We start from the raw sequence: 17,331 nt of genomic DNA on the forward strand, positions 1-17,331 counted from the left end.
ACCGTCACCACTGGGATTTCCACAAGTACTCAGCAATTGACAAGGGGCAGATTCTACTACATATTCATTAAAGATAGTTACTTGAGCAGGGAATCAGTGAGAAAGTTTCCACTTACCCACACAGGTTGCAGCCAGCAAAGAACAGTTCTACGAGGGCTTGTGTTAAGGCCAAAAGAGGCAAGGGACGCGAATGCGTGTTATCAGTTTTTAATTCAATGCAAAGGCGAAGGACGATCCGATGCAAAAGGCAAAAAAAAGGTAAAAAAAAAAAGCAACCAGAAAAAGTACACAGAGAACCGGCCAGCAGCGGCAGACAGAAACGCCAGCGTTCACTTCCATTTCCGTATACTTGTCGACCTGTCGGATTGTGGCTAGCCTACATGGTAAAGGAGTTAAAGATAACTGGATCCACCAGTCTACCAGCACAAATATTTCTTTGACAAACAAAGAACAAATAGTGGTCATAAATCGTCACTAATTGCGGGGACCCTATAGCCAACGTTAGCCCATGCAGACCAATGATACTGTGGTGGCAGGGTTGTACAGTATGCTACATGCAGTTTCAGAGCCCATGGACAGCTTGTCTGTGCTTCATCTCACATTAACTGTTAAAGCATAAAACTGTACAAGATGTACAAAAAAGTTTTGCATTGAGTTGATAGTGTTTCCGTGAGTAAGAATTGCTTTGTGTAACAGTACTTTAAAGTGGTTCAAGAAATCTCAGTCTACTTTTAGTAGAAGGAAGTACAGTATTTGCTGGATCATTGGGAACTGTAAAAACAACAGAAACATCAAAAGGAGACAGCTTATAGAGCAAAGCCAAGGACAATTCAGCACAACATCAGTTGGTAGGGTTAAACATTTCTAACTAGACCGCTCGCCGAATTATTTATCAAGATTTATCCGATCATCCGTATAAAATACAAATAATGAACAGAAATTTGTTAGTAATAATTTTGCTGTGTCACTCAACTTTTCAGACAGTTTATTGACGTGTTAAAAGAAAATCACCACATTGAAGTATTTGTGAAGTCATTTTGAAAAATGTTGTAAACAAATGTTATTTAAGGTAAAATACATAAACTGTTTCAAGTAATTATTTTTAACCATTTGATTCTTTTATCTGTTGAAATGAGTTAGTGGACTAAGTTTAGTAACCATTCATACAGTCCTTTCAAAAATCATCATAATCTCAAGCAATGCTTATTATGAGGCACTTATTTTTCTCAACTTTAATAAAGGTTAACACTAACCATTTACACTGTCGGTGACATACATCAGGAATCTATTTCCTGTTTTGAATGATAATTATTGCTTTAAATTGTATATGTTTGCACTTCAGTTTCATAAGAATTACTTATGAACGCTTTGAAATTACTTCACAGTCTTTTTATGTCCAGTGCCTACTGACTTAGCGATACAAGAAGCCCCCCATATATGATATACTGTTCAACTCAACTTGATGTCTAGTTTTGCAAGACAGCTTTTTTGGGCTTCCAAAAAAACCCTAATTTTTAGTCCTTCTTGTATAATGTTTTGTGCAGTAAATAACACCCTTATTATGAAGTGTAATCAGAAAAACCAGATATTATGCATGCCACATGAACTGACACCAGCAGTTCACTCGCTAATGAGACATGAGGGGTTAAAATTGCTCATCTTTGCAAAACTTCAGAAAGGGGGAATCAGTAATATAGACATGTGGAGTACCATTTTATGCTATTTTCAGGTTGCTAATATTTTTGATATCTGAATCGTTACTGGTGGACCTAGCTCTCCAAGAGTCACTTCCAGAAGGTTAATAATGACAAATTTCAAACTTAAGCATATGGGGTATCGTTTTAGTCTATTTCAAGGTCAATGATTAGGAATATGGTGTTATTTTTGTTTATTCTCTCACAATTGAGAATATTTAGACATTTTAATAGTTCAAATATCTGATGCAATGCTTATGCTAATTCAGACTTTTCTCAGTTATTAATATTCATGTGAGAACTATGAAGAAAAACACTCACTATTTTTTATTGTATGGCCATTGTTATTTGTTTATGTGTGGCATCACTCTCATTATGATAGTGATCCTCTTCTTTGGTCCCAGTATGGTACCAAATTTCTTATTTGGATCCTCAAATTAAAAAGTTTCAGAACACCTGCTTTATTTAATTGCTCCTTTGATTACATTAAAGTGTCGGGGATATATTTACAGTATACTACAAGACACATGTTCAGAAGAAAAAACACTCTGTGCCTTATAACTACAGTATGTTATTAAACTGAGAGGTTAACTTACCTTGAGTCAGCTTTTCAAAATGCAGCTCTGTTAGCAGACACATCCACTGTGTCCACACTACACAGGCACCAAGTTTTGGTTTCTTTAAAATAACAGTTCAAAACGTAAAACTTAGTTTTGTAAGCCTGAACATCTGCAAATAATGAATTGTCTTTTGAATATGCAGCTGCATTTAGGTCTGTTAATCTGTTTTTGTACAACATTGCAGCTGCAATTTTAAACTGCTTCATTCTAGATCAAATTAAAGTATAAACTTCACAAATTTCCGGTTTGATTTTTAAGCTGGGTAAACATCAGCAACAAAATACTTTTTCTGTGTGATATTTTGAAGTTGCAAGTTACCATTTCCCATAAAACAGAAAAGAGTGCCAGTGCACCTCAAAATAGGAATGACTTCAGGTTCTGTATATAATATTTCTTTAAGGGTCACATTGAAACTCTTTAATTCATCTATATTTATTTATACAAACTTTTTTTAGGTGAAAATTCCTTTTTGTGTTTATTAACACATTATTAATTACTAGTCATTTAGCCCATTACAATAATGGGCGCTAGAACAGTAGTGCATAAACATTAGTAGGAACAGTCTATATTAAATGGCAAGGGACTTTGACATCATTCTTTTTGTTGGTCGTATTTTTCTTTCTTTCAGCCTTTCTTTTGTTGATGTTTACTTGCTGAGCTGACTGTTCTTCGTGGGCTGCCGCCATATATTGTGTGTCTTTAATTTTCTGTGACAGTAATACTGTCTTGTACGTCCGCTGGCTTGAACGTCCGTAATATACCTTTAATTTTCTCTGGTGGTAATACAGGCGTGCGGGTCGGTATTATGTCTTTAATCTACTCTGACAGTAATACTGGCTTGTATGTGGCTGTAATATGTGTCACTGTATTGTGTACCTTTAATTTCCTCTCGCAGTAATACTGGTTTGTATTTCCGTAAAATGCCTGTAACTTTCTCTGACTGTAATATCGCACATCGCACCATGCCCCACGCATGCGCACTTCACCAGAAGACACACACACACGGACACCTGGACGCACACAGGGATTTTATTAAAGAGGATTATTTATTACTTGTTAATTTAATTTTCTGTGTTTTTTAATTATCCAGATTAGCACTATTCAAAATAGTAAAAATAATCATAACCATTAATCAAATTATTAAATACATGAATGAAATAACCCACAAAAACTGTAATTGTAAACACCAAGATACGATGGAAATTGTCATGTGACAAAAACAGTGGTATTTTCCAAGGGAAGCACTTTCATTTATATCATGATTGTTAAACTGAAATGTAATAACTAACTAGAGGCAAATATAAGAAGAAAAGAAATCAATAATATGCAGCTAAAGACTAAAATGCTTGGTTTTCCTTATTTTTGAAAGTTCTCCTACATTTTATGTCTGCTAGCCTTGAATGCTCTAGACAAGATTGAGAGAGACAGACAGAAGATACTGCAGATATTTGTTCCAAGGGAGAAATTTAGCTTTTTACAGAAGCTCAAAAAATATTATGACAAATAACAACAACCCCACATTAAACACACACACACACACAAAACTAGGACATTGCGAAGGTATTTTGCTGTAGTATAAAAACAAATCAAGTCAAGTGAAGTTGGGGAGCAGGCGCTGGTACTTTGCGTTGCCACACCCACTACACGAAACAACTCGGGATCCCGGTTTGCAACCCCCCAGGCAGACACATGGTCCAGTACCACCCTCTGGAAATGACCCTCTATCTGCCGTAGCCAGGTGTTACGTGGGCGACCCCTTGGCCTGGTCCAGCCACTTGGGTCCCCAGCAATGAGGATCTTACAAGCCAGATCACCCTCGGGGAAAAGCGCCACATGGCCCTAGTGCCATAAATGACGGTCCCTCACAATGCAGGTGATGTGTCTCATTCGGGACTCCATCAGCAACTGCTCATTCGACACAAAGTAAAACCAACGGTACCCAAGGATTTTCTGGAGAGACATAGTACCAAAGGAGTCTAGTCTTCGTCTCAGGTCACTGGATAGCGTCCATGTCTCACAACCATATAGCAAGACGGGTAGCACCAGGACTCTGAAGACTTGGACCTTCATCCTTTTGCATAGATATCGGGAGCGCAACACACACCCATTTCCAGATAGGGACGACAAGTCCCGTTTTCCAGTCAGTTGGGATGATGCCAGTCTCCCAAATGGAAGCAAAGATTGCTTGCAATGCCAGGAGGACAGCCTTACCACCAGCCTGGAGAAGTTCACCCCGGATACCACTGATCCCTGCAGAATTTCCCCCTTCAGCTGGTTCACCACCTGTGCAATCTCAGTAAGACTGGGTGGTTCACAGCTAATTAGAGGATCAGCCTCAAGAACCATAAACCCAGAGATATCCAACGTCCTAGCCGGAGGATCAGCTTTGAGCAACTGCTCAAAGTAGCCAGCCCAGCGGGTCACAACTGCAGTGTCATCCGTAAGGACCGTTCCATTAGCTGCCCTGATTGCAACTCTCCGAGGAACAGATTTAGATGTGTGTAATGCTTTGATTCCTCTGTAAGCAGGACGTGGGTCGCTAGACCACAGATGGTGTGTCACTTGCTCACAGATTCCTCTAACAAACGCCTCTTTATCTGCCCTCAGAGCCCTTGCAGCCGTCCCTCTCAGTTCTCGGTACAGACCATTGTTGCCATTGAGCTGTGCGTTGCAACTCCTCTCGATGATATCCAGGATACCCCTCGAGATGAAACACCTCCTTCTGGGAACACCGGTAACACCAACACAACTCTCAGCAACCTTCAGGGTGTTGTCACGGAAGGTCTTCCACATCACATTAGGATCGGCAGTCATACCCAAATCTGCAAGTTCCTCACACAAACTGCGTGCAAACTCTGGTCTTGGAGTCTGGCCAAGTCCAGGCTCATTTTCCTAGCCTACTGCACCTAAGCTGGATCCTAAGAGTAGCAACAACAAGTCTGTGGTCAGAATTCACAAACTGGGCACTTCTGTAGACCCTGCAGTTTGGCAAGAGCCTCCAGCGTCTGACCACGAGGATGTGATCGATCTCCTTCACCGCACCACCAGTATTGGAGTACCAAGTCCAATGATGCAGTTCTGGGTGCTGGAACCAGAAAACAGCAATTCACAGCCCATGACCTTTTGCAAAGTCAAGAAACATGGAGCCACTTACACCAATGCTACCAGACCTATGGGGACCGAGACAATCCTCATAGACAGCCCTGTCAGTGCCAGTGGTTGTATTGAAGTCACCCATGACCAGAGGAGTGTCACCTTGTGGGCACCCATCAACCACCGAGCGAAGCTGCGAATAAAATGTCTGCCTTGCCAAGACATCACTCACCGCGGTCGGAGCATACACTGAGACAACAGACAAGGCACCCACGAAGTGCCACAATCTGAGTCTCATAACACACTCGTTGAAAGCAGTGTTATCGGACACCATTCAAAGAAACCAGTCCGCTACAGCAACAGCTACTCCCCGAGTATGACAGACATCAGACCGACCAGACCAATAAAAGGTGTATCCATCTACAGAGATCCCCAGTCTGCGCACCTCAGAGAGTGCCGCCACTGAAATGCAGAGTTTACGCAGCTCCTCTGACAGCAGAGGAAGTTGATCATCTTGCCGGAGAGACAAGACGTTCTATGCGCCCACCCGTATGGGCCACCTCAAATTGGGACCAGAGTGCTGCCGTGCAGCGGGCAATGCCTCAGCACCACACCAGTTCTGATCCCAAACAGACCTGACCCCATTGGCTTTCCAATGGTTTCGACTCTTCCAGAGATGGGGCTCCTGAGGGCTTTCCCCCCATCCCCTTCACGATGCGAGCAGCCTTTCTATGGGCGGCTGCAGCAGAGCTACTCCCGCGGAGAGCAAAAGGAGTCCTTTCTGTCGTCTTGGAGTTTTGTGAAGTTTTTTTTTTTAAACGGAGGCTGGAGTGCCAATCCTGCCACCAACCCCCATGATTTCCCTGCAAGTTGATTGTAATAATTCTGTAACAATATAATGGTCACAGAATGGCCAAACTATTCTAAATGCCATAGCTTCTTTAGGATCATTATCCTCAGTGCACCACTAAGAGTATTTTAACACATTGTATGTGTGTGTATATGTGTACAGCAGCTGATCGGAAAGCTCTATACAGTAATCCCTCGCTACTTCGCGGTTCACTTTCGTGGATTCACGACTTCGCGGATTTTATATGTAAGCATATCTAAATATATAACGCGGATTTTTCTCTGCTTCGCGGGTTTCTGCGGACAATGGGTCTTTTTACTTCTGGTACTTGCTTCCTCAGTTGGTTTGCACAATTGATTTTATACAAGAGATGCTATTGGCAGATAGCTGAGAAGCTACCCAATCAGAGCACGCAGTTAAGTTCCTGTGTGCTGCTGACTGGCTCAGCAACGGAGTGGTGCATTAACCAGGAAGTCTCATCTCACTCATTCAGCATTAATGTGCTACTGCTTCAGGGGCCGTGTCCAAGTGCCAAAAGAAGATGCAAATGATTGCAGAAAAGGTAAAAGTTTTGGATATGTTGAAGGAAGGGAACAGCTACACCGCTGCAGGCATCAATGAGTCCACGATTCTTTTTATTTAAAAAGGAGGAAAAGCATACAAGATCTACGGCCGCAGTGTCCTTTAACCAGGGCGCAAAACGAGTTGCAAGTGGACGTGATAAGGCAGTAGTCTGGATGGAATCTGCTTTAGGAATCTTTGCAACAAAGTCGACGACGTCATGACCGCCTACAAGTTGCTACGTGTACTTCGCTATACAGTAAGTGTAAACTTATCTACCGATTTCATATTGCTTAGCAGTTGTCCCTGTTATTAATAGAGTAAAGGGTGGGTTGTAAACAATACAGGGAGGGTTTAAAAACGTCCAAAAACACGTTAAATCTATACTAATTAATAAAAGGCAAAGCCCTCACTGACTCACTGACTGACTGACTGACTGACTCACTCACTCATCACTAATTCTCCAACTTCCCGTGTAGGTGGAAGGCTGAAATTTGGCAGGCTCATTCCTTACAGCTTACTTACAAAAGTTAGGCAGGTTTCATTTTGAAATTCTATGCGTAATGGTCATAACTGGAACCTGTTTTTTGTCCATATACTCTCATGTAGGAGGCGGAGTCACGTATCGCGTCATCACGTATTACGCCTCCTACGTAATCACGTGAAGTGAAAACAAGGAAGAGATTTACAGCACGAGTCAAACGCGGGAACGAAGGTAAATGACGTTAATTGTTGAGTGTCTTTTAATACTTTGTAATTGTTGAGTGTCTTTTAATACTGTGTAAGCATACATATTAACACATGTGCAATTAAACGTGTGCATTTATGGGGTGATTTCTCAGGCTTAAAGCTCGAAGTGATCACTCGAGTGAAGGCAGCTTCACAAAAAAACAGATCCTTAACAAACTGTTATTTGTATATTTTACCTCAATTTTAAAAGGTTTTCTTTTCTTCTTAATAAAAATTTAAAAGCAGAACTTCGCCGGTGCGAACTGCGGGGATTTGAGCGACTGACGCATACAGACATATTCATGAGTGCAGGTACTTCGGAAACAAAGCACCGTGTAAACCTAAAGTTTAAATTAAGTTCATAGACCTGCAAAAGGTTGCCATTGATTTCAGGCAAGATTGCTTTTCTCCTGTACAACTATACGTTGCATTCTCAAGAGTGTGCTTGCACGGATTCGTCATATTACAACTGGAGTGCTGAACTGACAAACTGGTATTCAAACAGAACAATCGTAAAAACAGGATTAAATAAAAAGGCTGCTTCCGTTGGCGAAGCAACGAAAAAGGAAGACCTTATATGACGTTCGTTTATAAAACAGCGGACAGGCTGTGTGAAGTCAGTTACACAAAAAAACAGATCCTTAACAAATTGTTAGTGGTATATTTTACCTCAATTTAAAAAGGTTTACTTTTCTTCTTAATAAAAATTTTAAAGCAGTACTTCGCTGCTGCGAAGCGCGGGTATTTTGATATATATATGTAGATATGTGTGTATATATATATATATATATATATATATATATATATATATATATATATGTAGATATGTGTATATAATATATATATAAATATATGTATGTGTAGATATGTATATATATATGTAGATGTGTATATATCTACATATATATACATATCTACATATATATATATATATATATATATATATATATATATATATATATAGATATGTAGATATATAAATATATGTAGATATGTATATATATAAATATGTAGATATATATATATATATATATATATATATATATATATATATATATATATATGTAGATATGTATATATATGTAGATATATAAATATACTGTATATATGTATATATATGTGTCTGTGTGTGTATATATGTATGTATGTATCTATGTATGTGTGTATATATATGTATGTGTATATGTAAATATGTATATGTGTGTGTGTGTATGTATGTATGTGTATATATATGTTGACAAATGTATATATATATGTATATATATATATATATATATATATATATGTATATATATATATATATATATGTATATATATATATATATATATATATCCATCCATCCATCCATTTTCCAACCCGCTGAATCCGAACACAGGGTCACGGGGGTCTGCTGGAGCCAATCCCAGCCAACACAGGGCACAAGGCAGGAAACAATCCTGGGCAGGGTGCCAACCCACCGCAGGACACACACAAGCACACCCACACACCAAGCACACACTAGGGCCAATTTAGAATCGCCAGTCCACCTAACCTGCATGTCTTTGGAATGTGGGAGGAAACCGGAGCGCCCGGAGGAAACCCATGCAGACATGGGGAGAACATGCAAACTCCACGCAGGGAGGACCCGGGAATCGAACCCAGGTCCCCAGATCTCCCAAATGCGAGGCAGCAGCGCTACCCACTGCGCCACCGTGCTATATATATATATATATATATATGTATATATATATATATGTATATATGTGTATATGTAGATATGTATATATATGTATATATGTGTATATGTAGATATATATATATATATATATATATATATATATATATATATATATATATATATATATATATATGACAGCAACACTCATAACAATGACAACACAATTACATATACAGTATATATGTAGATATGTATATATATATATATATATATATATATGTGTGTAAATGTATGTATGTATGTGTGTATATATATATATATGTATGTGTATGTATGTGTATATGTATATATGTATATGTGTGTGTATGTACTGTATCTGTGTATATATATGTTGATATGTGTATATATATATGTATATATATGTGGATGTGTATATATATATATATATATATATATATATATATATATATATATATATATATATATATATATATATATATATATATATGTATATGTATATGTAGATATGTGTATATGTAGATATGTATATATGTATATGTATATTTATGTTTATGTGTGTGTATATTTTATATATATATATATATAAGACAGCAACACTCATAACAATAAGAACACAATTACATTGACAATCATGTTACGTTATTTTTAAAATGTTTCCTTTTCTTTTTCATAACCTCTTTAACATACTACTTCTCCGCTGCGAAGCGCGGGTATTTTGCTAGTAATTAAATAAATATGGTGTCCCTACTTCATGGAAATTCAGTTATCGCGGTTGGCCTTGGAACCTATCTCCCGCGATAAGTGAGGGATTACTGTAGTGGGTTGTGTCGAGAATGCAGAGGATTATTAGGATATAGCTTCCAGTCATGGTAGACATTTATAGCACATGCTGCCTCAGGAAAGCCACCAGCATCTATATGGATTCCCCTCACCCATGCCACTGCCTATTTGAACTTTCCCCATCTGGCAAACACTTCAGAAACTTTCCTGCACGGATCTCGAGGTTCAGAAGCAGTTTCATCCCAAGAGCTATAAAGGCACTCAGTCAGTCCATCAAGTGCTTCCTGTACAACTGTTTGTACTTACACTGGTGTGAAAAACTATTTGCCCCCTTCCTGATTTCTTATTCTTTTGCATGTTTGTCACACAAAATGTTTCTGATCATCAAACACATTTAACCATTAGTCAAATATAACACAAGTAAACACAAAATGCAGTTTTTAAATGATGGTGTTTATTATTTAGGGAGAAAAAAAATCCAAACCTACATGGCCCTGTGTGAAAAAGTAATTGCCCCCTTGTTAAAAAATAACCTAACTGTGGTGTATCACACCTGAGTTCAATTTCCGTAGCCACCCCCAGGCCTGATTACTGCCACACCTGTTTCAATCAAGAAATCACTTAAATAGGAGCTGCCTGACACAGAGAAGTAGACCAAAAGCACCTCAAAAGCTAGACATCATGCCAAGATCCAAAGAAATTCAGGAACAAATGAGAACAGAAGTAATTGAGATCTATCAGTCTGGTAAAGGTTATAAAGCCATTTCTAAAGCTTTGGGACTCCAGCGAACCACAGTGAGAGCCATTATCCACAAATGGCAAAAACATGGAACAGTAGTGAACCTTCCCAGGAGTGGCCGGCCGACCAAAATTACCCCAAGAGCGCAGAGACGACTCATCCGAGAGGTCACAAAAGACCCCAGGACAACGTCTAAAGAACTGCAGGCCTCACTTGCCTCAATTAAGGTCGGTGTTCACGACTCCACCATAAGAAAGAGACTGGGCAAAAACGGCCTGCATGGCAGATTTCCAAGACGCAAATCACTGTTAAGCAAAAAGAACATTAGGGCTCATCTCAATTTTGCTAAGAAACATCTCAATGATTGCCAAGACTTTTGGGAAAATACCTTGTGGACTGATGAGACAAAAGTTGAACTTTTTGGAAGGCAAATTGTCCCGTTACATCTGGCGTAAAAGGAACACAGCATTTCAGAAAAAGAACATCATACCAACAGTAAAATATGGTGGTGGTAGTGTGATGGTCTGGGGTTGTTTTGCTGCTTCAGGACCTGGAAGGCTTGCTGTGATAGATGGAACCATGAATTCTACTGTCTACCAAAAAATCCTGAAGGAGAATGTCCGGCCATCTGTTCGTCAACTCAAGCTGAAGCGATCTTGGGTGCTGCAACAGGACAATGACCCAAAACACACCAGCAAATCCACCTCTGAATGGCTGAAGAAAAACAAAATGAAGACTTTGGAGTGGCCTAGTCAAAGTCCTGACCTGAATCCAATTGAGATGCTATGGCATGACCTTAAAAAGGCGGTTCATGCTAGAAAACCCTCAAATAAAGCTGAATTACAACAATTTTGCAAAGATGAGTGGGCCAAAATTCCTCCAGAGCGCTGTAAAAGACTCATTGCAAGTTATCGCAAACGCTTGATTGCAGTTATTGCTGCTAAGGGTGGCCCAACCAGTTATTAGGTTCAGGGGGCAATTACTTTTTCACACAGGGCCATGTAGGTTTGGATTTTTTTTTCTCCCTAAATAATAAAAACCACCATTTACAAACTGCATTTTGTGTTTACTTGTGTTATATTTGACTAATGGTTAAATGTGTTTGATGATCAGAAACATTTTGTGTGACAAACATGCAAAAGAATAAGAAATCAGGAAGGGGGCAAATAGTTTTTCACACCACTGTATAACTACAACTAGCCAACCCGCGGCGTAGCATACGCTGCATAATTATGTATTGATGGGTGAACACTTCCTGATAGACACAGTTGTCCAAATGGGGTGGGTTTGAGGATCCGACTGTAGGTGAATGAAAAGGTGGAACTCTGGAGAGGGCAACATACAATTGTCCGTGACTGAAAACTGGAGGACCGCCGTCGCGCCTCCACCTCCCAGAGCGAGGTGGAGAGGGGAAGGACGTCCATTCCGCCCCACCACCATTCTAGTCTGCTGATTTCTTAGTCATCTCTTAGTCATCGTTCAGTACACACTGCCTGCTCATGTGCCCGCCCCCAACTGCTCACCTGAGTCACTTTCATCTGTGTACAGTCCACATGCACCTGTGAGTCACGTTGACTGTTCATTTTCCAAACACCGCCTCAGTCGCTTTCGTCTCTGCTACAGTCCACATGCACCTCTGAGGGGTGTGTACAAAGGGCAGGGACTTAATCAGTGCGAGCGTATGACCCGCCACTTACTGGGAATTCCTCGTTCATGGGGAACAATTGCAAGCCCCGGTCTCCATCATGAATGGGGTTCAATGGCTTACCCACGCCTCTCGGCGCCGGGTAGACACACGTTGATCCATTCAGTGTAGCGCGCGTGCAGCACTGGACATCTAAGGGCATCACAGACCTGTTATTGCTCAATCTCACGTGGCTGAAATCCACTTGTCCCTCTAAGAAGTTGGACGCCGACCGCTCGGGGGTCGCGTTAACTATTCAGCAGGAGGGAGTCTCGTTCATCATCGGAATTAACCAGACAAATCGCTCCACCAACTAAGAACGGCCATGCACCACCACCCATAGAATCGAGAAAGAGCTATCAATCTGTCAATCCTCTCCGTGTCCGGGCCGGGTGAGGTTTCCCATGTTGAGTCAAATTAAGCGAAAGGCTCCACACCTGGTAGTGCCCTTCCGTCAATTCCTTTAAGTTTCAGCTTTGCAACCATACTCCCCCTGGAACCCCAAGACCTTGGTTACCCGGTTGGCTGCCAGGCGGGTCATGGGAATAATGCCACTGGAGCGCCAGTCGGCATCGTTTATGGTCGGAATTACGATGGTATGTGATTGTCTTCGAACCTCCGACTTTCATTCTTGATTAATGAAAACATTCTTGGCAAATGCTTTCGCTCAAATTGTTGGTGGGCGTGGCTCTGTGAGTTGGCGGGCGTGGCTCTGTCGTGCATGTGCCATGGTCGGCTGCTTAGTGAATTGTTGGTGGGTGGGGCTCTGTGAGCTGGCAGATGTGGCTCTGTCTTGCGTGCGTCTTGCTTGCCATGGACTTAGTGAATTCTTAGAGTTGGTGGACGTGGCTCTGTGAGTTGTTGTCGTATCCCATGGTCTTGGAGTTGGTGGGCAGGGCTCTGTGAGTTGGCGGGCGTGGCTCTGTGTTGCGTGCTCCATGGTGTCTTGTGTGCCTTAGTGAATTACATATATAGATTACATCACTGTAAACTTGCATTACAACTGTAATATTGCTGTAATATTTATGAACCATTTGCACTATGTACATGTACTGTATATTGTACTTATGCTTTCATATTGTATATTTTTCATTGTTTTTTATCATATTTTTTTTATCATTTTATATGAAAGTAAGTTTATAGAAGAGTTGCATATTGAAAGTCATTACACCATACAATGACAATAAAGGAGAGCATGTATTTACAGATGATTATGACTGCCTTCTAAGTCGATTTAGATTTCCAAGAGCTATCCTCTTAGAGCTGTGTGCTGTTAGAATACTAGGAGGTATACTTGATATATTTTTTATGATAAAATGTATTAAAGTATGTATATATTTTACAGATAAATTGTTAACTTCATTTAAATAATGCATATTGTTAATAATTAAACATGTGAGGGCACAGTGGTAGTGATGAGCTGGTGCTCCATCCAGGGATTGTTCCTGCCACTCGCTGTATGCTTGCAGGGTCTGGTGTGACCCTGAATGGATAGATTGATGAAATAATTAAACATTTATAATGAAGATTTTTCAATGTTCCTTAAAAGTTTTGAAGAATCAGTGATCTAAGATTATAGCTGGTTTTACCTTTATTAGAGACGCTTATTGTGTGGAGATTGGTTACGTGTAGAAAGAACACAGAAGGACAGGAATTGGGGGTTGGTATGTTTGACAGACAGAGTACTGCTGCAATTAATTATTCCATCCAAGGTCGTTCACATCCCAGCAAGCATCTTGCAGGAGGCAGGAATATTCCCTTAATGGGGCGCCAGCTCATTGCTACCGCTGTACCACCGTGCCACCACATGTTTAATACATGTGTTAACATTTTCATGATGAAATGCATTATCAACTATACATCTTAGTATTCTAAAATGTTCAGAGATCTGTAATATCATGAATGAAATGTATTCTGTGTGGCGATCACTGCCTGCGTACTCCTATCAGAGTAAGAGAAAGCCCATTTAAGCAGCACATGGTGATTAACGACTGGATCGGGGAACACATAGAATATGAAGTACTTAACATGCTGCTGCTACATATGATGGGATATGAAAAAATCTAGTAAATGAAAATTGATTTTAAGATGAAGTTTACGACATGTTCTACAGTAATGACAAAGTATACTATGAGATTAAAGTGGACATTTTGAATTTAACTTCGACATAGACCTTTTTTCTTTCTTCACTGTGTCCCTATTGTGTTTTTTTTTTTCTCTCTCCTCTGTGGCCCTAATACACTTCCGTATGACACTTGCCTTTTCATATCAACTTTGACATCTGACCACTTCTTTTTTATTTGGGGCACTATGTGACTTTCTGAACTTGACCTGCTTAGTGCAACACCTTCAGTTTTCTTCTGTTGTTCATATCACTGCCTAAGCCACCAAACAGTATGTTTTTCCTTGCCTCCACTTCACTGAGCAAAACCTCCAGTTTGCATTTGGTGAAATTCTTCTATATTCCCACATGATTTTGCCATTATCTTTTACCCAAACACTGAACAGAAGGGGAGGAGTCAGGATGGGGATATAGGTGCTAAATTCATATTGGTTTGGATTTATAAAGGGGAAGCGCGTGGAACTTTGCTTACACACCGTTTCATGCATCTGAATATTTCTATGCGTATACACATTTCTGTTTTTGTCTGTATGTCATGTTTTAGCGTGAATTTTATGTGCTGTGTTATACATGGGGCCCAAGATCTGGTATTATTTATTTAGCATATAATTTAGGGGTAAGCAATACATGTAAAAATTACAGTATATTGAGATGCTAACCAGAATACATTCTTCCTTTGTGTATAAAACACAGTCTAATTCAACTCAAAAACTGTATATGTCATACATCTTCCTTCACTAAGACAGTCAAAAATACACACCTGACAAGACTCTGCTTGTGTGAAGAAATACTTTCAAGCACCCCTACCTTTAGTCAAATGTTCTGGTTTCATGCTCTGCTTAAACCACACTAGTATAAACTGTTTACACGCATATCAACCAGCTTTAAAACTACCATAAATCCTTATTCTACAGTATAATAGTGGTATATGAGAAGAATGTAATGTACAACCTTGGCTTAAACACTGTTGTGATAATCTGCACTACACAACTAGCATGCTATCATTACAGTATTAATGTAAAATAATGACAGAGAGAGAGAAAATTAAATTAGTCTTACTCCAAGATCTTGGTACATGAAAGCTATTCATTAATGCCATTCTCAACTAGTAGTCTTTAAAGCCCTTAAATACTTTTAGCATTTCTGACTATTTCTTATAGTCGAAGGTGTTTGTTTAATAAATTAAACAGTGTGGCGGACAGCCAAAGCCCTTACTCGGCCGGGACACCCGGAGTATCAAAGGACCAGGGGAGAGAGTATTTGTATGACCGTTTCTCCCCCGGACAACAGAGGGCAGCCCCCTTGGCTTGCAGTTGGGCCAGGGGTTGTGAGCATGGACACTCAACCCTGCCGGGGTCTGTGACCCATGCCAGGGGGCACCTGGACTTTTACAGGGTCATATTTGGAAGCACTTCCACCACACCCGGAAATGTTGTGGGAAGAAGCTTGTTGGGCACCTGAACTCCTTCCAGGTGCCCTATAAAGCGGGTCAGTCACCACCACTCAATGGCCAGAGTCGGGAGTGACTGGATAAAGCTTGTGAGGAGGAGTGGAGGTGGAAGGACTGGCTGAGAGACGGGGACTGTGTTGGTGCGTGCCTTGTGTGCTGTGGAAGGCAAACGGTAAATAAACTGTGTGCTAAACCTGTGTCCTGCCTGTCTGTGTCGGGGTTAGGGAGGCTATATGCACCCTGGACTTCACAATAGATGCGATAAAAGTCAAAATATGTTATTTTCAGTTAACTGTAACAAAGTGTGAAGAATATATTAAATCTGTAATTCCTAAATAGGGAGGAGCTGAGTTGCAACTGGGCAGTTCAAGGAACAATAAGAATTTTCAGTAATGCCTAGTTGCAGCCAAATTTTTAAATGGTGACAACAATGTGGGAAATTTATTGTCTAAATAAATGAAATACACATTTTTGAATTTATTCATTTATTTTTCCAAACCTGTTTATTCATTAACTGAGTTCTGGTGGTCAGTGTATATTTCAGCAGTATTGACAGTAAGGCCAAAACTACGAATTTCTGTACAGGATGCCAGCCAAATGCAAGGCACTCTCATCTCACTCACAGATAAACACACATAACAGGCCAATTTCGAGTTATCATTCGACCTAATGTAAAAACATGCATTTGGGTTGTGGAAAAAAACAGAATAATCAGAGAAAACATACACAAATACAGCAAAAATGTACAAACCATTTAGACACTGCTCAAGCTGGGATATGAACACCACTACTACATTTGTTGGGGAGTTTGAAGTACATAATTGAAAAGAGATGAAAGAAAAAGGAGATTAAAGAAAAAAAATACCAAATCCAAATAAGGTAAAAACCCCAAATCAGAAAACGTTGAGATGGAATTGAAAATGCAAAAAATGCAGACAGTATGAACCCAAGATATTTCATGTTTTATCTGGGAAACTTCATTTAATTTGTTAATGAACATCCATCCCTGCATTTCAGGCCTGCAGCACAAATGGATGTATATTAACAAATGAAATGAAGTTAACCAGTGAAAACATGAAATATCTTGGGTTCATACTGTCTGCAATGAAATAAAAAAGTCAAAGTAAATTTAAGATCACTGCATATTATTTTTATATTTGCATTTTCCATTCCATCCCACCTTTTTGTGACTTGGGCTTGTATATACCGTATACTATATTCATGGTCCCTAAGGAAGCAACTGGAATTTCAATTAACCTCCAACATAACAAAATAGAACAATGACATTCTCAAACCCACTTTGTGTAATTTAGGGTCACAGGGAGCCTCA

At 39.8% G+C, this 17,331-nt stretch overlaps 1 protein-coding gene across 1 annotated transcript in view; it reads right to left on the minus strand.

Annotated features, from left to right (window-relative positions):
• Positions 1 to 17,331, minus strand: part of samd13 (sterile alpha motif domain containing 13) — an 84,799-nt gene that overhangs the window by 16,447 nt on the left and 51,021 nt on the right. The window lies entirely within an intron of this gene.

The sequence above is a fragment of the Erpetoichthys calabaricus genome, chromosome 10 (genome assembly GCF_900747795.2).
Source record: "Erpetoichthys calabaricus chromosome 10, fErpCal1.3, whole genome shotgun sequence".
In the NCBI taxonomy this organism is placed as follows: domain Eukaryota; kingdom Metazoa; phylum Chordata; class Cladistia; order Polypteriformes; family Polypteridae; genus Erpetoichthys; species Erpetoichthys calabaricus.